Source organism: Cryptotermes secundus, unplaced genomic scaffold, assembly GCF_002891405.2.
Source record: "Cryptotermes secundus unplaced genomic scaffold, Csec_1.0 scaffold136, whole genome shotgun sequence".
NCBI lineage: Eukaryota > Metazoa > Arthropoda > Insecta > Blattodea > Kalotermitidae > Cryptotermes > Cryptotermes secundus.
In genome coordinates this window covers 838616-865950 of record NW_019718618.1, presented here as the reverse complement: position 1 = coordinate 865950, position 27335 = coordinate 838616, and positions in this window count along the sequence as shown.

The following is a 27335-nucleotide window of genomic DNA, read 5'->3' as shown; positions in this document are numbered from 1 at the left end:
ATAATTCCACCATTGTTCCATACTCATACATCACCGTCCCTGACAAGCAGCACATTATCAGACCCTCTGTCTTTACGTCAGGGGCGTCACCTCGGACCTGGCGGTTGTCTGATTACAGAGAATTTACCTGTTTCTGCTTGTAACGGAGACGCAGTTTGTGCCCTGTGTAATAGAAACTGGACTTTTAATATTGTCACGATTTACAGTTGTGACCATAGACGGGGTGTGGATTGCTGACTGGATTTGTTGATCACTTACACACACCACTCGGAACTACAAGTAATTACAGCGCATCGCTGATTTCCACACTTTACAAATCACTAGCACCCACTAAGTCTTCTCAGTTTTTCACTAGATGTTTCTTGACAACGGCTTCTAACAGTGGAGATTCTTCGGAATCCCGCGCTCAGGTCCTTTTGTCACAGCCGCCCGTGCAGTACTCAGCTCAACTCCACTCAATTCAACTATAGCGCCATCTCTTCTCAGCCTCCCTTGAAGAGCTCAGCTGAACTGGTTTCCCCGATTATTTTGTTTATAACAATTTGCACGAACGTAATAGAAAGCACCATTTCCAGTAATAATTCTAGTATTGTAGAGTCTTATTTACTAATCCGTTGCTTAGAAACGGGTTGCATAACACCGCTGTTCTATTGTTGCGTGCATGTATGTTGCGGGCGTTACCTAGCAACGGCCGCTGCTTAGAGAATCATCGCATAGCAACGGGTCTGTAGCCACAATATTATTTAGATGGATTCTTATTCAAATTTGTTAAATGAACACCCAGGCTAGTGAGCACTGCTCAGGCCCTGAATAATTTTCATATGCGAATTTGATATACCAGACCATCGGCTTGGTATGGCCCCTACCCGTTTTCTGCCTAAGAATTTTCGCAAAAAGTGTTGGTGTTTGCCAGATTGTGCAACCGAAGAAATTTTGACACTATTGAACTATGAAAAGTTACGGGTAACTAGAAATACCCCCCACAAAAATGTATTAACATTTGGAAAGAGATTTCCTTACGTACTTTCTTACCCCTGACTCCGCACTTCTGTAAGAGCGTCAGCCATAACAAGACGGATGTCCATTCTGCATTAACTGCCGTCTACCTCCATCTCTTCATTTCCAGCTCTCGTAAATCATCTTCTATATTGGATTTGAAGCCACGACAGTGGTGACTGTGAATAATATGGTCTTCTTGGCTCTAACGTCTTGACTTCTGGAGAATTCTGGTCGAGAGGATGAACGAAACGATAGAGAGACGAAGAGCATCTTTGAGTTTATGGGAGCAGAAGAGGATGCTAATGACAATAAAGTTTGGGCATGTTTGATATGCTCCCGTTTAGTTTTGTGGCAGTGTGACTCAAGTGCGTGGGCATGCCTGTGTGTATATATGTCCTAGGCTGGGCCCCTTACTTTGCGTATGAAACTCAGCGGGTGTATAAACGAGATTTTTTCTTGACGTTTATTGGTTATAGATTTTCTCTCAAACTCCTCGCGCCCTCCCCACCACATACGAAGTGTGCTCTTGTTGCGTTGAGTAAATGCCAATTTCCATTTGATTTCTAGGCAGTTTGGAGTTCAAGTACTGCCATGGAGTACCAAATGTTTGGATACATTTTATTCTTTGAAGCACAATGGTAACTATAAGAACCACTGCAGTAACGTGCACATAATTTATTTATGTGCTTTCTGTGATTCTCGGAATGAACGTCGATTATTTACATAAATATCCGACCTCCCCTTTGAATGAAGGCACAAAGCATTGCAACTTTGCTCGTAGTGATATTTAGGTTTAAGCAGATCTCAGATAAGTGCGCAGGTACCAAGGCAAGACTATATTTGAAATTCTCCTCCTTAATGTTAACTGCCTTCAGGAATTAGATACTTTCTTGAACATTTTGAAGCGTAGTTCTTCAAACAAAGTAACAATTTTCTGCGTTCTAGATGCAGTCGTCAGTACAATTTCGGTCCAACGTGAATAGGTTCCCTTGGTTCTTGAGTCGGAAAATGAGAAGATATGAGGTTTTCACGGCGGTGACTATGAAGAATGCCGTCTTTTGGGATGTGGCGCCGTATAGATCTTGTGTGAACCGACGTTTCGGAGGAAAGTATCGCCTCCATCTTCAGGGTAGAAAAATACGCGAGCGAGGAACCAGCTTGAGAAGGTGGCTGCAGATGGAGGCGATATGTTCCTCTGAAACGTCGGTTCACACAAGATCTACACGGCCTCACATCTCAGAAGACGGCATTCTTCACATATTGTTTAGCTATTTGTATCATCTTAGTGTCTTGTTTCATCACCTCACATTACATAGGGTAAATCAGGGTGCGATGGCCGCTTTGATGAATTCATGTAAATAGTGCCTCCTCTTTGAAAATTCAATTCGTATCCCACAGGAAACATTGCGCGTCTCCATTATGACTAATCTGTTAGTTTTGTTTAGGCAAATAATTCGTATTAATTACGAGAATAATACGTAACACATAAATATACAGGGGTAAGATTAATAGATGTTAAATGTTGAAGTAACGGTACATATTGTAACCATTGTGCTTAAGAGTGTTATATTTTCAGAACTACTCATTTCTCCTGAGCGAATATATTCTCTAAGAACTGCAATTGTGGGGAGAAAATTCCGTCTAATGTTTGTTTGACTACGTGGTTCGGATAAAGTTCCGACAGATGTCACATGCTGTCACATGAGGTCAAACTTTTGTGAAGATCTGTTTTTAGACACTGGACATTTTTAGGGTTAAAAGACGATCTTCAGCTTTCCCATTACGGCGCGTTCGTTACAGCGGCAAATGCAAGTTTCCACGCTGGTTGCACGGACCTCTATGCGTACACTCAGTTCAGGCAGCCTGGAACTGAGACGGTTGCATATTTCTCGGACTGTCAGTTCCCGTTCAAATGGTTAACCAATTCCAATCTTCTCTTTCCTTTTCCATTTCCTTCCTCTCTGCACTCGACAGCTCTCCACCCCCATCCCCACCCCCACTTCCCATATTAATGCAGATTTCCCCACACAGGTCTCGGCCAAGCTCGCGGGGTCCTTATTCCTCCAATTTGGGGTCGGATAAATATAATGTAATTTAAGAGCGAAATATTTTTTAACTGTTATATCATATAAGGTAAACCTACACAATTTTATAGTAGTTTTTATTCCATGATAATACATTCCATGTAATTAGTTGTGTGTTCCATGATTAGCTTTAAGTGTTCTCCATATATGGTTCCATAATATCTAAAATCCTGAAGGTTAAAGCATACAAAGCTATAATTTTATCTGTAAGATTTGAGGCTTTCACGGCGGTGACTATGAAGAAAGCAGTCTTCTGGGATTCCACAGTCTGCTTTTACCGGTTCTCACGGTCTCTTTGCTTGCAGATTCTTATATATTTTTATTCTTCTACCCTGAAGATGGAGGCGATACGTTCCTCCGAAACGTCGGTTAACACCACATATACACTGTGCCAAATCCCAGAAGACTGCTTTCTTTATAATTTTATCTGTTAAATTATATGAGCATTTTAGCTCGATATTTTACTCTTAAGGGAAGAACACGCTGAGGTTGCATAGAAACAGGATGCTAAGGGGGATGTTTGGAGCTGAGGAGGAGGAAGCTACCGGAGGCGACTGAAGGTTCCATAACGAGGAATTCACACTCGGAATTGCTGAGGTTTTGGACTTAGCTTAGTGACCGATATTCTTAAGAACACCGCGATTTACAAATGTTACGCTTCTGGGCATTATCAGTCATCCTGTTTATATTTAAAAGCACAACGTTTCGGAGACTGGATTCTGTCTCCGTCTTCAGGTGGAACCTCTTCATTTGGGCCCAATCGCTAGAGCTATTCATATTGAATCCAGTATCGATGTTTCATGACAGTTGTAGTGACAATTGTAGATAGACTCAGACAACTCCCTCTGTCGTTCTATCTTCGTATTTCCTGTCATATTTCATAGCACGATAAGACCAACTGCTAGTGTCTACTTCCTAATCGGAATAGAGTCTATGAAGGAAATGCAATGTTTCGGAAAGGAAAACCTAGTTCATGCAAAAGCGTATTAAGAGGAATGTTCAGGCTTTTTTAGCCATACGTGTAATTTGAAAAGTTCTATTCGGAAATAAAGTTGCCTTTTAGTTTCTGGAGAAATAACTAGTTACTGGCAGAACACATAAAGACTATATTCTTATTGCAGAAATTTATATTCCAATAGATCTATTCCTATTGTTATCGTCGCTAATATGTTTCCTTTTTGTGAAGGTCTTTTTATATTACTGTAAATTTTGTTTTCTTTAAATTTGTTGGGCTTAACATCAATGTTTCGCACTGTCGTCATGTTTTAATATTTTTTAATTACAAACAATTATTCCGTTGTACTTTTATGCTCTGTCTCCATACCAATTCACTAATTATCTTCGTTAAATCGAAAGCTAAACATAGTTTCTTCACGGCCTCCAGTTTTTTTTTTACATTCTTCAAAAGATTTACCATAATAAATCAAGATCTATTACTGTATATAATCTGATGATCTCAAATTATTCCTTTAAAGACTGGTTTATTTCGGAATAATATATAACAATTCAGTTCGTACCTCACAGGAAACATTACGTCTCCGCTACGAAGCCCAACCGGTTAATGCTGTTTAGGGAAACAGTAGCTGTTTATTGTGGGAACCATACGGAACACACAGATACACTGTGTGGGCAGAATGCAGAGTTTTAGTATGTTCAGTCCGTACCTCACAGGAAACACTACGTCTCCGCTACAAAGCCCAACCGGTTAATGCTGTATAGGGAAACAGTAGCTGTTTATTGTGAGAACCATACGGAACACACAGATACACTGTGTGGGCAAAATGTAGAGTTTTAACGTGTTAGAATAGGTGGTACATACACTAACCACCAGATTTTAGAGAATTAAGTTTCTCTTTAACCTAAAAGTTACGCGCGTCCGCCATATTGTTGTTAGTGACAGTAGTAAATTAGAACATATATAGATGGAGTGACCTCCAGTGATATGATTTTTGTGTCAAGTTTCTCTAAGATCAGTCGACTGGTTCTAAAGTTGAAATGGAGTTACACACAGACAGACTTCATGGCCGTCTCCTGTCTACTTTCTTTCCTTAAGAAGCCAGAGCGGGCTAAGAAGAACACTGAAGCACTGAGGCTTGAGACAGATGTTTAGTATCGTTAAGAACACTTGTGGCTAGCAATTGAAGTTTCTAGTTTGGAATCCCTATGATGAAATGAAGCCACAGCGACAGGCCTGTTGGTGGCTGTAGTGGATGCGACATGCTGATTTTATGAAGCTCACTCCTTCTGGCGCCTGGCGCCTGTTCCGCTACTGTAAGCATGTAACACAAAACGCTGTCACGGTTACCATGACGCGGAATATGCAGAATTTGGGATTCTTGTGTGATGGTAACCTTTGGAATTTGCAGTATCTGGTTTAGGATGTCCGTTTCACTATCAGTTGAGCGTGTTTACGTTCTAGTAAGGTATTCGATCAAACTAGTTGGAATTCTGTCACATCCAGCTGGATTATTGATAAGTTTGCTGATTTTATTTGTTCAAAAATGCGATGTATATTACTGAGCATTACGCTCGAGTTTCTGTCACTTTTGCAACGCATGCAGAAGGTCTGGGTTCTAATATCGGCCCGGAAACTGACCGTTATGACTGGATTGGTTATTTCACGATGCTGTAAGTATATAGACAATGGTAGAATGGAAAGTCGATACATTATCCCGGCATTTGCCAGGAGAAACTAAGGAAAACAGCGAAAAACCTGAGTTAATATAGGCTATGTCTCTGCCGAGATTCAAACCTTGCACTAGACGTAATTCTAGAATGTTACCCCTCGGTAAACCTGCTCGGTCTGATGTTTTCTTTCTTGTTTTCCGTTTCAGAGCAAGCCGAACTTGAACAGTCCTGTCATTTGCACGTGATGACAACTTCCACGCCCTCTCAAACCTAATATTTAGTCATTTTCGTATTATTTGTCGCTATATAACCTTAATAGGTATTTAAACATTTAATTTACCGAGAAAGCTGGTGTAGAGGCAACACTCTTGCCTTTTGTCTAGGAGGTATTCTTTTCGAATCTCGGCCGGGATATCGCCTATCCTGACTGAGATTTTTCGTGGTATTTCTCAGTCCCTCTGGACAAAGGCTAGGATAGTATCTCGATGCATACTGAATATTTTATATGACACGGATCGAATATCAGACCCAGCTTTCAACAGTTCTCTGCATTGTTGCTTGTGTATTAGTTGTCGCGGCGAAGTATTTACTTAGCCGTTACCTAGCAACGGCCATCTGTTCTTACTTCACTGTTCCTGCTTTCAGGCAGACAGCGAGGTGATCCTTTAAGCCTCCTTTTATTATTCAAAATAAGGAAAGTAGGCTAAGAATTGTGATATTTGAGTTTCTGACGGACTAAACGGGTCTTCTCAAATGTGACGCTTTGTACGTAGGCAACAGCATTTCAGAGAAACCTGAATAAAACTTTTCTAGGGAACTCACGTGTTCACAAGTTTAGCTTTGCGGTCAGCGTTGCAACTATAACAAATCACTGGCTTCTAAGTATAACAGATCCTTGAGTTCATGTAACTGCGCCTGTTCCACTGTCCACTGTCCACACGAGACACTAAGGTCATGCAACCGTCAGTCACACCGCGCTTTTCTGTGAAGGGCGGAAATAAAATGTGCTCTAGAAACTGAACAATCTGAAATTCATAAACTGCATACCTCATTATGTTCCCTTTACTCTAGAAATATTACGTTTCTTGCGATGTGATGCCGTATAGTCTGGTAGATATTGACGCTGATCAGTCTTAGCCCTTATTTATTTGGATGATTATAAATGACCATGAACTTTACTTCTGATTTATTCTCGGTAATTTTAAATTCAAAAGTCTTCTATTTCGACATTACTGGAACTTTATTGTGATCTATAATATCGTATTTCATTGACTGGGACGTGCAATACAGTGTTTATGTTGAAATTTCTAGATTCTGGCACGACCACGGAGTCCGGAGTTCTGACATTTACGAGCAGTCACAAATTTAGCTCGGGTACAGAAAACCAGACGCGCCTACAAAAGTTAATGAGAAGGACAGGTCAGAACTTGTTACAATTGCCTGTGAATGAGGGCCATTATGATTGAGTTGCCTCGTTCGAACTTCCCTACGGGAGATGGAATGACATGTATATGTCCGCGCCATGGAGAATTCGTATTCTTCCGAATTCCCAGCGTGGGATGTGCAAGCCATTCCACGAAAAGTCTTTCACCATATTCTGAAGTGTACGGACGAGACCCAGTTTGCAGATCGAGTAATTTAAAGCATCAGCATACAATGAATTAACAGTGTGGTTTGGAGAACAATAAGTGAATAAACATCAGGTTGGATCAGCTCCCAGAATACCGCTACCCTGAGACGCATGCAAACCGACCCAGCTAGTTTCCCGTACCTATACCGATCTGTGAGGACAACTTGCAGTGACCATCATGCACTCACCTAAGGTAGGAACAGGTGTAGCAGGGATAGCGCCATTGCAAAAGAGCTGTGTTAATATTTACTAACGTTTTGGAGAAATTTGCTGCTTCTCTCTTAATTTCAGAAGTGTTTATTCCTTAAGATCCATTTTAATATTATCATTCCATCTACGTCTAGGTATTCCAGCTGTTATCTCTTTGTTTCCCTAACAAAAGTTTTGTATGTGGTGTGACGCTATATGGTCTTGTAGAAAGATACCGACATTCGGAGACACATTCTGCTTCAATCTTCAGGATGTAGGAGAATATGCTATATATTTTATGCCGAAAAACATTTCTGCAGGTCTTTCGTAAATGAGTATGTGAAGATAATGGAAAGTTCCCCTTTCCCCTGAAAATTGTTGCAGCAGGTCCCTCCGAAATATCAGTACGGCGTCAAATCCTAGAAAACAGCGATAGGCATTGCCGTTCATTGCCTTCACTGACATGTTCTAGAGGAAAGTTAACTGCTTTGCACCCCAGTGCGAGAAAATAAGCACGGAAAATCTGGCTTCATAGGGGGTGACGCAGTTGGAGGTCATGTCTGAAAGCTGGATCTGCCCTACCGCTCTCTCTCATTACACGTAATCCGCAGCAGCGAAGAGAGAGGAGAGGAGAGAGCAGGAGGGAGGGGGTAGTAGTGAGAGACCTTACACGATATATATAAAACAAAGAACATCCGTGGCCTGTAGTCATCAAGCGAAATATACCGACCGAGCGACCGCCGCTTGTCAGCGAAGTTAGTGCCAACTTTAGCGGATAGAGGGTGTCGCATGGTCAGCGCAGCGGATTCCCACGGCCGTTAATTTCGGGTTTCCTAGACCGGAGCCGCGCCCCGTTCCAGAATCACCACTTCTCAGAAAATCTGGTAGAGTCGGGAATCGAACTCGAGACCTCTGGATTTGTAACCAGGAACTCTGACCACTAGTCTACAGAGGCGGTCATCTGTATATATATATATATATATATGCAATACAGCCTTCAGTGCAATTGGACAACCTCAACGCGCCGGCCGCCCTTTACCCCCAAGAAGATTCTTGGTACTCATTTATGCTACAGGCTGAGCCGATCCCAAGGTCATAGTGCAGCTGGAAGGATTAGATGAATTTAAAAATCGAATGACCTCATCGGAAATCAAACTCGCTACCTTCTTGGTGTGTATAACACCTATTACTTGTATTCTTTAAACGCAGGTCACGGTAGCCAAGCGTTCTAAGGCATGAACTGTCTTCGCTCGCTCGGAAGCCGGGATCGTGGGTTCTAACGCCACTCGAGGCATGGATTTCTGTGTTTGTGTTGTCCTGTGTGTAGGTAGCGGACTTACAACGAGCTGATCACCCACCCAAGGAGTCCCATCGTCTGTAAAATGATCATGAATCTGAGAAGTAAGCTCTGTCCTCCTAAGTGTGCGCAAGAGGAAGGGAATATTTTTTTAAACGCTTAGTTTTGGTGTTGGGAGAATTGTAATTATCAGGCAGCTGGGTAGGAGGAATAATAATTTTTGTGTGATTCCGTGTAGTCTGGTAGTCATTTACGGACGTTTTGAAAAAGATATCACTGCCTCAATTTTCAAGATCGAAAAGTGTAAGCGAAACAAGCAGAGCTGTAAGCGAAGGAAGCAGAGCAACTCTGCTTTCTCTATGCTTTCTATATATTTTATGGACTTCGACTTTGAAGATGGAAGTAGTACTTTGCTTCAAAATCTGTAACATTTGACACGACGCCATACATCAGAGGACAGCGCCGAGGCAACAGACTCGTCGGAACATATTTCATAAATGAAAGACGCAGTGAGGTGAAGTTCCAAAATATGGAGAATTTATTTCTGTGATTATAATTGTACCTTAATTTTCGCCAGAGCACCTGTGACTAATGTATTTCTTAGTCGTATGACTAACGCTGGAAGGTTGGCAGCATGTGGAACACGATGGGTCTTATAGTCTGTATTATCCAGCGCGCAGAGTAGCATGTTGGGACGCTTGTCGATTGATGAATTTAGAAAGAATTGCAAACACAAATGTTTCTGGACATCGAAAACACCGCCCTGTTAACTTTTCAAAACACAACCTTTCGGAGACTGGGTTCTGTCTCCTTCAGATAAAACCTACTCAGTTGAGCTCAATCAGTAGACGGTCCGGGCCGGACCCGAAGACGGAGACACAACGCAGTCTCCGAAACGTTGTGCTTTACATAAGAACATGACGATGGATATTGCTTCTAATGCACCATCGTCACAGACTTTTAGATTCACATTGGTAAAAATTAAGAAAGGAAACTTTCGCCGCGTAATCGAGATGTTTTACGGGAGCGACTGACGAAAATCACGAAAACCCTCCCAGCCGTGATTCGAAACGAACTTCTCCCTGATATGAGTATAGGTAACTGCAGCTACACCAGCGCATTCTCTGCGCGTTCTGCTACAATAGGACCAGTGTCTGCAGCCTCATTACCCGTGAACGAGTGAACGTTCACTCCGGTTTATCATTTCAGTGTGTGCAAACCTACACATGAATTCGGACTCCCGAGGTCGTCCTTTATTTACATTTACGGGTGTGTACGGCTGCTTGTAACTCACATGATATACGTTACGTTGGTGTGGGTGTGCGCATGCCAAAACTTACTTCATATTGTCTTGTGTGACGAGTAAAGTGAGAATGCAGTGTGCCTCTCTCATTTTTACTATTCTCCATTACATGCACAAGCCGGCCACGGTAGCCGAGCGGTCTAAGACACAAACTCTCTTCGCTCGCTCGGAAGCCGGGATCCTGAGTTCGAATCTCACACAAGGCATCNAAAGAAGAATTTGAAATTTGTAAAATATTAAAAATATGCCAAAAGTTTTAATATTATTAAAATGTTAAAATATTAAGCTTGTAGAAATATCATATTCTCATCCTTAGTTTAAAAAATGTCATGTTGATTTCTTATTGTTCATGATTATGTTTCGGTTTGTTGGCTGTCATATTGATTGGAAAATGTTGTGTACACTGTGTAACTGCCTTCTGTCTAAAAACACGGCAGTTCTCCCGGAGTTTGCCTGGAAGAACTGAGTAAATACACGAAAAGCCTTAGTCACAATATCCAGTGTCCTGACCGAGTCTTGAATCGAAGACCTTAGTGAATACAAGTGTAGGGCTTTACGGCTGAAGGGATCTGCTCGGATATTTGTTCTTGACTGTACCTAATCAATTATAACCTTGGGGCAAAACAGTAGGAGTCCTTTTCCATTTCCTCATCACTCACTCAGCTTCAGCATTTTTCTTGTAGCATCTGTTTCTCTGTGCTTAATCGTCTCTTTCTCTTTTTTTTATGAAGTTAAGCGCCTAAGTTCGTTTAAAAAAGAACATTTCTCCCTCGTCATCGCAGAACTGAAGAATGTTAAGTGCTACAATTAAAGTCCAAGGAAGAGCTGCATACCTTCGCGAGGTGCAATACATTCCAAATGCCTGTCAAATCATTTGTCATCATTGCGGTCCGTGCTGTTTAGCGCAAGAATGACTTATGCCTTAATTTTTTTGCATAATTTCAGTTCTTTGAATCTTTGTATGCTTAAAAGCTAACGGAAAGGGGAACATTTGACTACAGTGCCTCAGTAACCTTCGGGTTCCATGAAATGCTGGCAAGTTCTTGAGTAGCTACACAATTGGTGGCTTCTCAAGAAGGGCTCAGTTCCATGAGAGAGTGATTCGATTCCCGGCGCTACCAGATATTCTGAGAAGCAGTGCGTCTGGAATGGGGTCCACTCAGCCTCTTGAGGAAAATTGAAGAGATATTTCAGGGAAATAGCGGCTCCGGTCTAGAAAACCAAGATTGACGGCCATGGGGATCCGTTGCACTGACCACGCGGCACCCTCTATCCGCAAAAGTTGGTTCTAACTTCGCCGACAAACGGCGGTCGCTCGGTCGGTAGAGTTCGCTTGCGGACTACAGGCCACGGAGTCTTTTCTTGTTTTCGAATTTAAGGGGTTCTCACTTCGAATCTCGGCCGTAACATTCTGAATCAGACTATTCGTGGTTTTCCTTAGTCCCTCCAGAAAATTGTCGGATAGTACCTCGATTAGACAACTACAACTTCTTTCATGATGCAACATTGTTTTACCGTGCTACCAGTAGTTACCGGAAGCTCCGTACAGTGATCCCCCCTCCACAGACACACACACAAGAAGACCTTCTGCGCAGACGTCCCGCGCTGGTGCGTACTTTGTGGCCTCTTCCAGTTACAGGACACAGGCCTATCCCTTGAGGCGGTTAATGAGTATAGGAACTCTATTTTTATATCGACCAGTAGCGCTGTGAGGATTTGTGGCTGTTTTGTGTACTTCAGGGAGGCGAGCCGCGTGATAAATGACGTTACGAAATACCAGTCTGGGATAAGTTTGTTTGGGAAGACTCGTCAGACACCCTTCTGTCTTTTTTTATATATATTTTTTCTCCGCTTAACTAAAATGTGAGGATTTATAGAGTTAACGGTGCCAGAGACAAATTATTATACCAAGTGGAAACAGGGATTGTGGTTAGGATATTTTTATATATTTTGAAGTAGGTTCAGTGCAAGTTTCCCAGTCATGGATTGTTTTTGTGCCCGTGGGGGGATGTGGTGGGGGTGAAGAAAAATTCTAGCAGCGTTGGCGAAGGGGTGGGTGATGCATATTTATATACTGGGTTTCCAAAAATAAAACACTTCAGGAAATTGGTAAAGAGAGGAGGTTGGTTGGTTGCGTTTTGTTTTTATGTCATTCTAATGCCCGTCGGATGTTCGGTGTACCCGAGTTTACTGCGACTAAAAGGAAACGAGGCGTAGAAAGTAAATAATTTTATTATTCGTTTGGATCTGACGTTCTCAGGGCCGTGACAGCAAAGAGTAGTATCTGCTGGGATATGAAGAAACGCATCGGCGTTCCGGAAGATGCACTGCCCCTATTTTATGGCGGTAGAATAAGCTGAGCAAAATAGCTTCCCAGAATTTCTTTCTCCTCTACCCTGAAGATGGAGGCAGTAGGTTCCCCCCGAAATATCGATTAACTTCAACAGACTACACGGCGTCACATCACAGAAGATAGTAAAAACTACCCCTGTAACAGGCCATGGAGGCCCATATGGTTGTGAGACGTCGAGGCTCCCACATTTTCTCTAGACGGTCGGCTCACAGATGGCGGTGAGGCTGTCAGCCTTACTCGCCGGCCGCGTTATATAGCTTCGAGGAGAACATCGCAGAAAACACCGCCTCTCAACAAAAGTTCAATTGTTGGGAGTTATCGTGGAAACGTGTTTACCGAGTAGTTGCCTAGCAACGGACGTCTCCTCTGGCGTCATGTTAAATTATGTTCTTCTAGAACGTGAATGTAAACATGGCGGCACTGCGAAACCTTTAATTCGCTGTGTATCCTTGTATGTGTTAATGTAAAATGTGCGTGGATTATGTTAATTGATAACCAAAATTCGAATGCATTGACGGAACTCCCAAATATCAAATTTCATGAAAATCCATCCAGAGATTCTTGAGTTGTTACATGCTGACAGACGGACAGACGGAGAGATTTTAATATTCGCTCCTCAGGCATACGGACGCGAGTGAAGGGGGAACACAAGTCTAACAAATCATGCACGTAGTCTGTATCTTTTTATTATTATTATTATTATTATTATTATTATTATTATTATTATTATAGTTCTGAGCTGGCGAATAAGTTATTTTCCTTCCTCTGGCAAAAATCCCAAATCTGTACTGGCTGTCCCTGTTAGTGTTTTGTTTTCCCCTCTGTTCGGCAGGTTCGTTGGCATCGCGCTTGGGGGATTTACCGACTTACATCCGTCTTCATATCATGTCGCTAGTGCAAAAGCGATTCAAGTCCGTTATCTTCTTCACGTTTATTTCCGTACGTACGGAGAAAGCAGAATATGAATAGTTACATCAGACGGGCATTGAACTAAGGTTCTCTCATATTTCTCACAATTAGCTCACCGTACCCCAAATAAGGGTTGAATATTGACTGTTTTATGATTAATACCTCATCTTTTTAATAACGTGAACTGAGTTGTCCGTGACGCCGATCTCGACCCTCACCCCTCTGTGTACAAAAATGCTTCTTAACAAATTTGTTGCGCTCTGTCTTAGCCAGCTTCCATTTTTCTTGAAGTAAGCTTACAGAGCGCGTTGTTGCAGAGATAATGCTGTAGACTTGTATTTGGAGGTGCTTGGTTTGAATCCTCTACCTTGACTGAGATTCTTCGTAATTTTCCTTATTCTCTTCAGGCATATTCCTCCAAACCGCAAGCCTCGCCGCCTGCTTCTCCTTGTTTCTTGCTTAATTTACATTTTTACCATGAAGATGGAGGCAATGTATTCCTTTGAAACGTAGGGCTGTCTCCGAACAGCCCAAATAACTTCACCTGTCAATTAACCCATCATGATTAGCGCACCGCGAGGGCCTGTCACTGAGTTAATCTCATTTATCATTAATCTGTTTAATTTGCGTTAAGTACGTGAGGTAAACGTCAGTCACGGTAGCCGAGGGGTCTAAGGTGTGCACTGTCTTCGCTCGCTCGGAAGCCGGGATCGTGGGTTCGATCCCACTCAGGGCATGGATGTTTATTGTTTGTGTACAGGTAGAGGCCTTACGACAAGCTGATCACCACCTAAGGAGTCCTACCGAATGTCTAAGTTCTAGTAAACCGAAGTGAAATGGAGAGTTTCATGGAGGTAGGCCAAGGCCAAAACTTGGGCTCTAGCGCCAAAGCGGGAGGAAAAATGTGAGGTAAAAAATTTCCGTCGGTCAGGATAAAGTGTTTCTGGAACGAGATTCGAACCAAGGTCCTCCTGAACATGAAGCAGGAGTGTCCACCAGCCTAAAAAATTCGCTTTTACTGTTTTGCTCCTTATATGCCACTTTTGCAGTTCTGTTTTCTAAGACGTCAGCCTATCTTCTCCAAGACATTCACCACTGCTTTTGTATTTAGGCCCTGCTACTTCAGGAACAACACTTCCACATTTGCCGCTTCACCGATATCGCATTTTGCATTTAACCGCTTCAGGAATTCTCTCTTATTTTTATCACTTGAAGAACATGACTCTCTCTGCGACTTGAGATGCATCATTTCTATTTCCGCCATTTTTATCGAGCATTCGAGGCCCTGAGAGAATCGTTTCAGATCACTACGGAATGTTCTTGAAATTATACCTGAACTGAACAACTTGAAAAGTTCAGAAGTTTCATCTACAAGTATACAAAGTTCTGAAACTTGCTGAAATTCGAGTGTGAACTGAGCAGTGCTGCTATCTGCAGGAAATATTTTCTGCTGACAAGTTTTCACTCTAATACTCCCACTGCCTCCATGCTGTGTTCGCACTGGAAACTGTTTGATGATAAAGAAGTAATTTCATCCAAGCAGTAAAGAGTCTGGTTTGTATTCATGAGGTTCGCGGTTCAAGTCTCTGCCGGCTATAAGTGTTTTTCCTCAATCCTAGGGTTCCTCCAGTCTTACCAGGGATACTTCGGGATTGTTAATTTTCGAAAAGTCCTTGCTGCCTTTCTCATTTCTTTTCCTGTTCCTCATTTACTAATCGCCCTAACATTCGACGCTATACAGAGTTTCCCAGGAGGATAGGCCAATATTCTGGGAGCCCAGTATCGGTCATTCTCAGCAAAAAGTGTATATGTACATGTGTCCTATTCCGAACGGTTTCCGAGATACAGCTATTTCACTGTACAGTTCCAAAACTGTTGATAAGAAAAGGGGGATTACATACTGTTTCTAATACCGGTATTTACTGTCCAAGTGATGAAGTTGGTACAGTTTACCAAGTGTAATACATTTTCGCAAATTCCACCGTCAACATCAATGCACTTTGCAACTCGTGTGAGGGCATGGCGTGTTGCTCGTCTGTACAGTGTACAGTGTACTGCACAGTGAAATAGCTCTATCTCGGTGCAACTCGTGTGAGGACATGGCGTGTTGCTCGTCTGTACAGTGTACAGTGTACTGCACAGTGAAATAGCTCTATCTCGGTGCAACTCGTGTGAGGACATGGCGTGTTGCTCGTCTGTACAGTGTACAGTGTACTGCACAGTGAAATAGCTCTATCTCGGTGCAACTCGTGTGAGGACATGGCGTGTTGCTCGTCTGTACAGTGTACAGTGTACTGCACAGTGAAATAGCTCTATCTCGGTGCAACTCGTGTGAGGACATGGCGTGTTGCTCGTCTGTACAGTGTACAGTGTACTGCACAGTGAAATAGCTCTATCTCGGTGCAACTCGTGTGAGGACATGGCGTGTTGCTCGTCTGTACAGTGTACAGTGTACTGCACAGTGAAATAGCTCTATTTCGGAAACCGTTTCTGAATAAGACACGTGTACATATACACTTCTTGCTTTGAATGACCGATACTATGACCTCCCGGAATATTAACCTTGACATCCTGCATATTCTGATATGCCTGCTGCGTCTTACGTAACCCGCATAATTACATCTTATACTCAGAATACAGATCCAGAGGTCCCGGGTTCTTTTTCCGGCGCTGCCAGATTTTCTGAGTAGTGGGTCTGGAACGAGGTCCTCTCAAAATGTTGAGGGTAATTGAGCTATTTTAAGGAAATAGCGGCTCCGGTCTAGAAAACCGAAATGATCGGCCGTGGTGATTGCGGACTACAGGTCACGGAGTGTTTTTGTTTGTTGTGACACATCTAATCATTTAATTTACTTCTGAGACCCGTGAAAAAGTAAATGATCAGTCGCTCTGTATCATCAGGCGCTGGTGCTTTTGTTGCTGTTTCCATTTTGTTTAACTCCACGGTGCCTCCTGTCTAGGCTCGTGACGTCACATGCTCCGCTTTCTTTCAGACCCGTAATGGCAGCTCTCTGCTAATGGACTCGACTGGTTCATCCCACAGAGAGAGCTAATTAACGTGACGTGAATGCTTTACAGACCCACAGCGTGACGCGCAATCTATCTAGCCTATGAGAAAACAAAACACGTGTGACGTCAAGTGTTGCATTTTCAATAATTTGAACACCCTGTTTGGCTGATTTGATTGTTCGTTCTTACTTGATCACGTAGAGTCGTTATTTTGAATGGGAAGGCAGAACACATTCTCTCTGCTTCTGCCTTGTCTGGTATGACAACTCTTCAATAACTGACTACAATATTTGGCTAAAGAAAACCACCGTGGTTTTATTCCGCAAGCAAACTAGACCGACCCAGCGACCGCCGCTTGTCGGCGAAGTTAGTGCCAACTTTAGCGGTTAGAGGGTGTCGCGTGGTCAGCGCAACGGTCCCCCACGACCCTTAATCTCGATTTTCAAGACCGGAGCCGCTATTTTCTTGAAATAGCTCCTAAGATATACTCACAATGCTGAGTGGACCTCGTGCCCATAGCGCAGGGAATTGAACGCGGACCTCTGGATCTGTAGCCAGGAACTCTTGCCACTAGACCTCTGGCCTATGACCGTCTACGTACGGACCAACATTCTTACTCATAATTTTAACTGCGTTATGTTTTTATAACATATTCTTATCGATATATTATTGAAAAGTAACGTCAGTAAGACGAGTTCTGTATGAGTGTAATTCAGTTCAGTGGACGGAGTTCCCTGTTATATAATTTTCCGTTTCTATATTTCTCCTACATAAATTTTATTTACACATACAAGACTATTATCTTTTGTTTGCTGTTGGGAGGAACAAACCCCTTTTTAATTTGTGTATACACTTACGTAGGTAAGAGCACGTGACACTGGTTTGTGGCTGAAGTTAAAATGAGGATTTAATTGTTTTGGCTGAACTTACAACAAGCACACACCTACAAACATATCATAACAATAAGACTCGTATGTACGAGATTACCGGTAGCGATATATGCTTATTGTTGTTTTGTTTTCGCAACAATAGGACGCGCCCGGCTGTCGTCTTTTGTTTCTGCTGCGTGCGCACATCGGCGCTTGGCTTGCTTCTCCTGTTTTCACATTGCGTTGCGATAGGGAGAGGAGTCCCAGAGTTCATTGCTGCTGTTCCACACGCCACAATAAACATTACCCCACACCATTCTGCATACAAGCCCTTGTCATCTTAGTGAGGTTAGGTTTGGAGGTTTTCAAGGGGAGAGAGAGAAACAGAGGGGGCAGGAATGTGTTCCATTGTTGTGCAGTAGTTGTCACAGACATCAAGGAGCTTTGTTTAGAGTTGAATAGAGATTTAGGGAATAAGGTAGAGGCGGGGGAAGTGCTTACACGAAGAATTTATACCAGAACCGAAAGTAAAAAAGCAGAGTTTTAAACAATACATCGTAAGCTTGTAATTTTGGGATGAATTTCTTTCTCACACAAAGTATTTTTTTAAAGTTGTTCTTTTGTGTCCTGCTTAGATCTGTCACATGCTCACTACGAGAGAGGAGTTGAAGTTCTTCATATTGTCGCGTATCGGGCGTATATCGCGACAAATAAATTCTCGCCGTATTTTATATAGCGAATTTTATTTCACATCCGCTCTCACAATCACCCAATTTACAATCTGACGATTACTGCTATCTGCAGTATCACAATTAGTACACTGAAAAATGCCACAATACAACTGACTAGTTGCTGGCTAACTCGGCGGTAGCTCCAGGACTCGCTGACTGTCTCAGTACAACTGATCGGTAGCCACACTAGAACTGACTGTGAATAGCCTTCGCTGCTCCGTATGTAGCCTCGATCGGACAGTACGGGAAAACGGCCACGTAATAGGCACCCTTTTTGCCTGGCGCTGTGTTGCTATGTAACGCTAGCGGAGGTCACCGCTGTTACTATCGTAACGTCGCCGCTGTTGATTCGCGTTGCCTAGCGACCGCGATATCCCTCGGTGACGTCACCGCGGAGGGGAGTGGCGGGGCGGGAACTCGCCTATTACCGTAGTAACGCGAGCGTTACGTTACCGCCACGTACCGCTGGGGAGGTAGGGGTCGACATGTCACAATATTCTTAATTAAGCACCGAACCCAAAAAAACGTATGGGAGGAGTCGAGGTATAACTCCACACAGTCTTTTTCTCGGCTTAAGATGGAGATGAATGATTAGCTCGATGCACATCAAGTAGGAGGCTTCATGAGTTCCAGAAGCAATATGTGTGCTGCTGCTGCTGAGAGAAGTGTCCGTTGCCCAAGCAGAGAACCGAACAGCAGTCCCTAGGTTATCCAGTATTTCCAAGTGAGCAATCCAGCTATACTGACCCGGCTCTTCTTGTGGTAGGGAACATTTGTTGTGGCCTTCTAGCATATTACATCTTATGGTCTGGTGGCTGGATGCGTTTCGGAGGGACATAATGCCTACGTATTCAGGGCAGAAGTCATTAGGGAAAGCAAGAACACGTGCAATCAGTAGCCTATTATTTTTATTTTTAAGGGTTGCAGTCTCTTGCCTATATGCAATGAACATATATAATTTTTTTTTGCCGTCAACGGAACAATACTTTGTTTATTTATTTATACATAGAGCACGCACTGCATATTTCGACCTCAAATGGGTCATCTTCAGGTGCTGCAAGTTTCTGACATACTGTTACCTAACTGCAACGTTGACATTCCCATATTTACAAAGTTAGTGCCCATTGACTTCACAAACTAGACAAAACTTAGTCAGACTTTGGTTAAAATTAACAGTGAAATACAACAAAATAAGAATACAAAAAGAATAAAAATTGTACATGTGATAAAGTCCTATACATAACATTAGGTTGAACCTAATTTAATAATTAGGTGACCCTAAGCCCACGCGGCGAGCCTGTACAGCTACCAGCAGAAGGCATCTCACGAAGCCTAGGCGTGGTCTACTGCAGTAACACACGAGGCTACTCGCAGCTTGGAACACTTTGGAAGTTAATTTTTAAATAATTTTTAAAATCAAATTGCAGCACCTGAAGATGGCCAATTTAAGGTCGAAATATGCAGTGTATGCTATATAAATAAATAATATGGTATTATTGCGTTGACGGTAAAGTTATGTATGTCCATAAAAAAAAGCAAAGCTATCCCTGTACCAGGCCGTGGAGGCCCATAGGGTTGTGAGACGCTGAGGCTCCCACATTATCTAGACAATCGGCTCAAAGATGGCGGTAATGTTGTCAGCCTTACGCACCGGCCGCGCTTTACTCCCCAGGAAAATTATTTAATTCCTGCTTACTGTCATACCCTGATGATGTATGAAGGTCGTTCCTCCGAAACATTGGTAAAATTCTACCGGACTACACGGCGTCGCATGCCAGAAAACAGCCATCGTTATGGTGCTCAAATGTCACAATGTGAAGTGAGGGACTTAATTGGAAATAAGGAAATAGCGATAGACTGCGGACAAGAATCTTCTGTTTTGCTTTCCTTTTCACGAGAGAAACGCTATTCACAGCGAAGAATAAATTAAATTTTATTTTTATACTTCACGGTCTAGACACTGAGTACATTTTGAATCGAAAGAAATGAAGAGGGAATGCGTTGGTTTCTCGTTTCCATCGAAAGTATTATTACAGGGAGCCATCTTGTATTTACACAATGAGATATTCTCGAGGGTTATTGGATTTTCTGCTTACCCGCTCTCAGAACTTGGCAGCGAAGTTTGTCTCTCTGATCCACGTCTGTTGCTCCATGGTTTAATGTCTGTTAAGATTTCTGTATTTTCTGTGGAACTGGAAGCAGTTTCAGCGCCCGTCTTTCTCTGCGGGTCCCAGGATTTACAGGGGATGATATTGTGTGTCCGTAACATTTCCGAAACTACGTCATACTCTCAGTAGGAAACGTCGAATGTTGAACGAGGTCTCTGGTGTGGCGATTTCAGTTCTCCTCTTCGGATGAAAATAAAATCCACTTTAGTTCCAATGGCGCCATTTATGACGTGTCCTCAAAAGTTTTTTGGGGTCTGGATAGCTAAGTCTGTACAGCAACTAGGCTGCCGTTTGGAATACCGGGTTCGATTTCCGGCAGAGGCAAGTCATTTTTCTCTCCAGACTGGCTTTGGAGCCCACCCTGCCTCCTGTCAAACGGGTACCAGGTTCTCTTTCCCCGGGGTTAAAACGGTCGACGCATGAAGCTAATCACTCACCTCCTTATAGTACCGAGTTCAAGAATGTTGGAGCTATACCTCCACTCCTCCATATGTCTTCATTACACAGCGTTTAATTAATTAAGCAAAGGGACAGCTGTACCTTACCTTTATACCATAGAAGTACTGAATTTTTGGACGTTGTCTTTCCTCCTGCTTTATGCATAATATCATAAACATTTACACTCTGTTTACTTTATGCCTCTGTAGTCTAGTGGTCAGAGTTCCTGGCTACTGATATAGAGGTTCCCGGGTTCGATTCCCGGCGCTATCAGATTTTCTGAGAAGTAGTGGGTCTGGAACAGGGTGCACTCAGCCTCGCGAAGATAATTGAGGAGCTGTTTCAAGGAAATAGCGGCTCCGGTCTAGAAAACCGAAATTAACGGCCGTGGGGATCCGTTGCGCTGACGACGCGACATCCTCTATCTGCTAAAGCTGGCATTAACTTCCCTGATAAGCGGCGGTAGCTCGGTCGGTATAGTTCGCTTGCGAATTACAGGCCACGGAGGTGTGTAACTACCTCCATGAGGCAGATTATTTCTTAGAAGCTAGTAGTTTCTCAGCTAGTCAGCATGTTCCCACACGTTATGTTCACGGAAGCGCTTCATTATAGCGTCTCCAGATTTAAGCCAATGCAGAGGCTGCAAATCTGCCAGGACCAGGCGTACAGCCGAAATAATGCAAGGATTCGACAAGGCGCTGAGTAAGTTAACCAGGTTGCCGAGTCATATAGGCGAATTAAAATTAAATTAAGTGAACTGTATGAATGTATAAATTAATTAAACGTGTTCATATTAAACTGGTAACTTTTGCGCTCTGCTAAAACGCCGTGTGCTTCCCCAGGCACAACTATTTTAACCTAGTTTCATTAACATGTGTACTGTCCACACCGAGCCGAAATACATCGGTGCCTAAGCTACGGACTGATCGACAGGTTCCGAGTCCCGGGTTTGATGATCGGCGGGTGCAGGTATTTTCTTTTTTTGCATCCATTTCCGGAGAGTCTGTGCTGCCCAACCAGTTTCCTGCTCAGTAGATGCCGTGTGCTTTTCCACACAGGGATAAATTTCATAATCATGGAGCTGACCACTCATCTCAATCTAGTGCCTAGGTAAAGAATGCGTGGAGCTTTACCTCCACCATCACATACATTTTCATGGCATGTTACTTAATTAAGAACAGAGACAACTTCATTTGCTTATTTAATTTAACGGTTGTCATAGCAACCTAGAATATTGCTTTCAGGAATTCGACATCGCGATATCCAAGATTGTGCCATTTGGCTCCAGCTCCTCGTTCCGAAACGACGTCATGCATTTCAGGGATCAACATTCAGGAATGGTTCACAGGGTAGAAAGCAATGTAATTCGAAAGTTTCCATTCGATACATCCGCCATTAAAATGTAAAGTTATCTCTGTAATAGTTCGTGGAGGCCTATATGGTTGTGAGGCGTCGAGGCTCCCACATTTTCTAGAACATTGGCTCACAGATGGCGGTGAAGTTGTCAGCCTTACGCGCCGGCCTTCCTTTACCTCCAGGAAGAGTCATTATATATCCGCCGCTATGCTATATATCACGAGACATCTCTTTTTAACAAACTTGAAATCTGTTGCGAAAGAAGCTGTACCTTAAGCCGATAGTTGGGCATGAAAAGGCATTAGCAGACTTTTCCTTCACTCTCTTTCTCCGTTGCGTCATTTAGGTCTTTAATTCTCTTTAGCTCTCTCTCTTACTCTCTCCTTAACCGTGGATGGCTGCGTACCGCCATTGTGTTACCGAAATGCTCCATGGGGGATTTGTAAGACAAAGGAAGAAGGAAGGAGTTTCCGAGCGACCACCAGGCAGCGCTAGTGTTCTGTACAACCAAGCAGGCGATCCAATATTAGCTTTCCAAGGCATGCAAACTCGTTTTGCCCCCATTCCAAAACTCCTGTCCTAACTTATAAGCCCGTAAAAGGCAATGGATAATGAAAATCGGCATCGCTGAGAGAGGCGTCTCTCCCATATTTGGCAAACTCATGGCGACTCATTTTCAGACTTAAAAAAAGAGTATGTCACTTTTTTGTCCGTATATTTATAGTTAACGATGAACTTTTTCTGTTTAAATTGGATGGAAAATTTGCGAAGAAAGACTTTTTTTATATACCCTATATTATACCTTTGTAATAGAAGACAATAACTGAGAAATGACGCCGTGACCTCCTCTGTTTCTACTCATATCGATTATCTACGCATACAATCAACCCTCTTTATACCCAAATTACATTGTTACAAGTCAATGTAGAGAGAAGTAACCCTGAAAATTAATTGCCTTAATGAGAAACAAATTACTTAACCGAATTATCCTGTTACAGTTGCTGTCCTCTTGTTGTCACGATCTTGAAGAAAAAGCTGGTGACACTTCATGGAACAATCAATCAAATCTTTGTCGTTACACGACTGCCTAATGACGTCAACCACATTTTTAAGGGTAGCCCGTACAACAATATCTGTTTAGACTTACGTGCTGTGGTTTTGAAATGTGTACCAAAGTTGTGGAGTGGCTGGCTTTTCACTGCCCGTTTTTTCAAACACGAACAAATCAGATAATTGTTTCGGAATTTCTAATTACATTTGTTACAAGAACAGTTTCTTCGTTCTTGAGGAAGTTTATTCACTCACTCATGGAGCTGAGCCATTTTTGGAAGCTGCAAATTGTACAGCTACTCAAGAACTTCCCAGCACTTTATGGAACCCGAGGGTTCATTGCCGTGTTCACAAGAGCCCTCCACTGGTCCCTATCCTGAGTCAGATCAAGCTATCCCTGTAACAGGCCGTTGAAGGATATAGGGTTGTGAGGCGTTGAGGTTCCCACATTTTCTAGACAATCGCCTTACGGATGGCAGTGAGGTTGTCAGCCTTACGCGCCGACCGCCCTTAACCCGCAGGAAGATTCCTGGTACTTTTTCTGTTAGAGGCTGACTCGACCCCAGGGCCGTAGTGCAGCTGGAAGGATTATGTCAATTGGGAAATCGGAAAGCCTCATTGGGAATCGAACCTCAACCTTCCGGTTTGGTGCCTCAACCAACTCCGCTACCGCTTGTTGTGCCTAAACTTAATTAATCAGCAGGCCATAACGAAATACACAAAGAAATCGATTTCTTAACCTGTTCATTGGGTGGAGGTGACTGGTCATCTGTACACTCAACCGCTTAACCCTGGGAGAAGGATGCCCCATTACTACTTCAACGGGAGACTGGGGGGGCCCTATTTGCATTACTTGTTCTTTTCAGGATTCGATCGTCCAGCCCATAGCTCAGTCCCCACACTGACTGACTCTACTCCTTGTTATTGACAGAAATGCCCAGAGGCATTACCAGATCGGTTTCCTCCACGGCTGTTTGGCGGTAATCATCTGTTGATCTGTTGATATGCCCGGACTGCAGATTCAAGCATTCACAAGAAACTTCTGCTCTGGAAGGGAATTACGTTTCGCTGAAAGCAGATCAGTGTTAAGCCTTGTAGGGATGCAGTCTCTGTATGAATTTCTGTCCGTCTCTCGTCTGTTAACAGAGTGTAAAATAAAAAGCCGATTTTCCTCTTTATATAACAGTAAAAATCTTTTAGAAATTTAGCTTTGGTAATTATCTAGCGAGGGGGAAATTATTCCTTGTGTCTGTTGTCATGAAGACATACTTAAGGGTTGGATCTGAAGGCTAAGAGCGATGAATGCGAACAGGACGGTTTTATAAGCTCTAGCGCTACTCAGCTCGATTGTTTGCTTGGTTTGCTCGTCGACTCTGAAGATGGAAATGATATGTCCTGCGAAACATCGAGCTCCACGCAGGGTTACATTCCAGAAGACATTTAATATTTCTATAGTCTCCAGGGGTCGTGGCGTGCTGCCGCTGGTGCCCCCTGACCTTGGGGCGCCTCACGTACTGACATTTCACACTTGTGTGTCGAAGTTAGAAAGATGATTGGTCTACGGGTTGCAGATCGAGGAATCGGGGTTCTATCCTCAGCAGGGGAAGCAAATGCGACTCTGGGGTCCACCCATCCTCCTATCGAACTAGCTAAGTTCTCCGTGAAAGGAGATAAAGCGGCTGGGGCGTGAAGCTGTCAACTGCCATCTCGGGCATGGAGACGTACTTCAGCTTCTTGGTGTGCTACTTACCTAAGCATAGGGACAACTTGAGTTGTTTGTTGTTTATTTAACGATGCTGCTGGTCGCTCTGAATGCATTCGATGGTTGGTGAATAGTGAATTCGAAAACACGCGCAAGGAAGTGGTGGTAGCCTATTTAGAGACGCCAATTTCGCCATTCCCATATACGTATTGAGGAACGCCGTAAAGGTACTCAGTCACGACCGAGATTCGAACCCGGAAACTTCCCGAACCTAAGACAGAACCGTTATATCCTGAGCCATCTTGCTCAGAGGGTGCAAAACTGTTGTGAACTGCTTAGTTAATCTGTAAAATGTTAGTTCTACATTTTGTCAGCAGCAGCAGTGGCTCCGCTGCTTACCATTATCTGCTTGGTAGCCTGCTTTCTGTGCGGTAAAGTTGTCCCTGTACTTAATTGATTAAGTACTGAGCCATGGAGACTTATGAGGGGAGTGTAGGTACAGATCCGCTTATTCTTGACCCCGGCACTCGATGGAGGTGAATTTTTATAGTCGTTATTGTGACATGACGCTCGAAGGCCAGAATAACAAAGTCAGAATAGACGTTTATTGCTAGGCAACGACTCGGTGAACACATTCCCACTACAACGAATACGCAAATAACAATCTGGTAACTTACTTTGCTATACGGGCCTTTCCAACAATAGGCTGTGTTTTCTTCGTGATCCGTGCAAAGTAGTTATAAAGAATATTTTAATAGAGAAGAATGGAGTCGAGTTTGGGGACGCCAGCCTGCCGGATACGAACTTGGGAACAGTCGAGAATAATGGCAAGAAAGGAATTGGGCTATGAAAATAAAACTTCATATGTGATTTGAAGTGACAGCGAGACTGTTGTAAATCCGTTGCCAGGACACGACTAGAGAAGATTCAGAATCCTAGTACGTGTGTAACGGTGAAGTGCAAAGAGTGTAGATCGGCGATAGCGCTGTGTCAATAAGGTGTCAGTAAGGTGTCAATAAATGCAGTCATGCAACAGTCCATCCAACACGTGACGTTATTGACAAAATTTCATGTGGCAAAGTTGCCGCGTATTTAGAAGGAATCGAACTATTAACTCAAATAAGTGCAAGGTACTTAACCCTGACATTTTATCATTGTAGCAGCAGAAGAATGGACTGCTTGGAAAGGCCTTAGGGTGATTTTTGTGGCCTCCTTTACGGCTAGAAATTTACATGTCATTTACATAGGAAGCGCATAAAATTGTCCTTCCAAGTACAAACGCTAATAAAGTGGACGAGAGAGTAAATGGATTTGCATCTCCACGTAATTGTACGTCCCTCAAAAGTGTAGAGGCGTGCTGTCTATATACGTATATAGGCTAGGATGCAATGATGTGCTGAGGAACCAGCCCTAAGACTAATTAACTGACTCAGGGTTTATCAGAGTTTGTGACAATACGACCCTCCGAAGTGATACATATAATACGCGACTCTCAATCTCTACAGTTCAGCGAAACGTGCTTTCACGATGTCGCTTCGGTCTCCATGTTAACCCTCTGTCAATACTGTTGGTACTCTGACAGATATTCGAACCTGATACCACCAGAAGGCGAGCCAGAAGAATACAACATATTAACAAAATACAGGGGCAGGTCTAGATATATTGTATTTGTGAACGGAATGTTCGCATCTTTTTATTGGAACAATGTAATAATCTTGTCAGAGACAGTTGTGTCTCCTGTTTTCGTCTGATTAATGACGCGGTGATAAAACAAATAACAAGGCAGGAGGTCGTTACTGGTAGAGGAATTCTCTAACAAAATGCTAATACGAATTACATAACAAGTTCTCGTGTCGAAATTTTTCGTTATCGCCCGTAAAATCCATTAATACCTGTATGTACTGTGTTTGTTACATAACTTAGGGGCAAATTATTGCCGTTCTTCTTGTCGAGGCAGAGTGGTACTTATTTGTATCACTGTTTGAGAAACTCTCTACCTTTCCCACAGACTAAGTTCATGTGTTTCTTATGATTCTCAAAATAAACAGCGATTAGGCCGGTTTCCAACAGCATTTACTGATCAGTCATTGAAATAGACGCTCGCTATATTTCCTGTGAGGTACGAACTGAATTTATAAGTACGTCGCATTATTTAGACGAATTTCATTCTTCCAAGGGTTTCCGCAACTTTTAACTGGCAAAGATCGAGGGGAAGCTATTCCTGTTGGACCCAGTATTGATGCCCCTTAGTAGTTCTACTGATAATTGCAGCTGGACGGCAGACTCCTTCTGTTGTCTTCCTTTTGAAACAGTTACGAACAATAACGTAAATTTAAGGTAGTGTCTCATATACATCATTTTGATGGCTACATTTTTAGTGGTATGTTTCTCTAAGATAATCTTTTGTCTAGCTGGGCCACATTAAAATCTCAATTTTGAAATGTATTTCTAATATTATCGTCCCATCTACGAATAGATCTTCCAAAACCTGTCTTACCTTGAGGTTTTCAGACCAATATTTTGCGTGCATGTCTGATATTTTCCTTGCATGCCGTCACGCCAATTTTACTCTGACTGATGTCACGATTGTGTCGTAATGTATACATTTGTATGGTATATA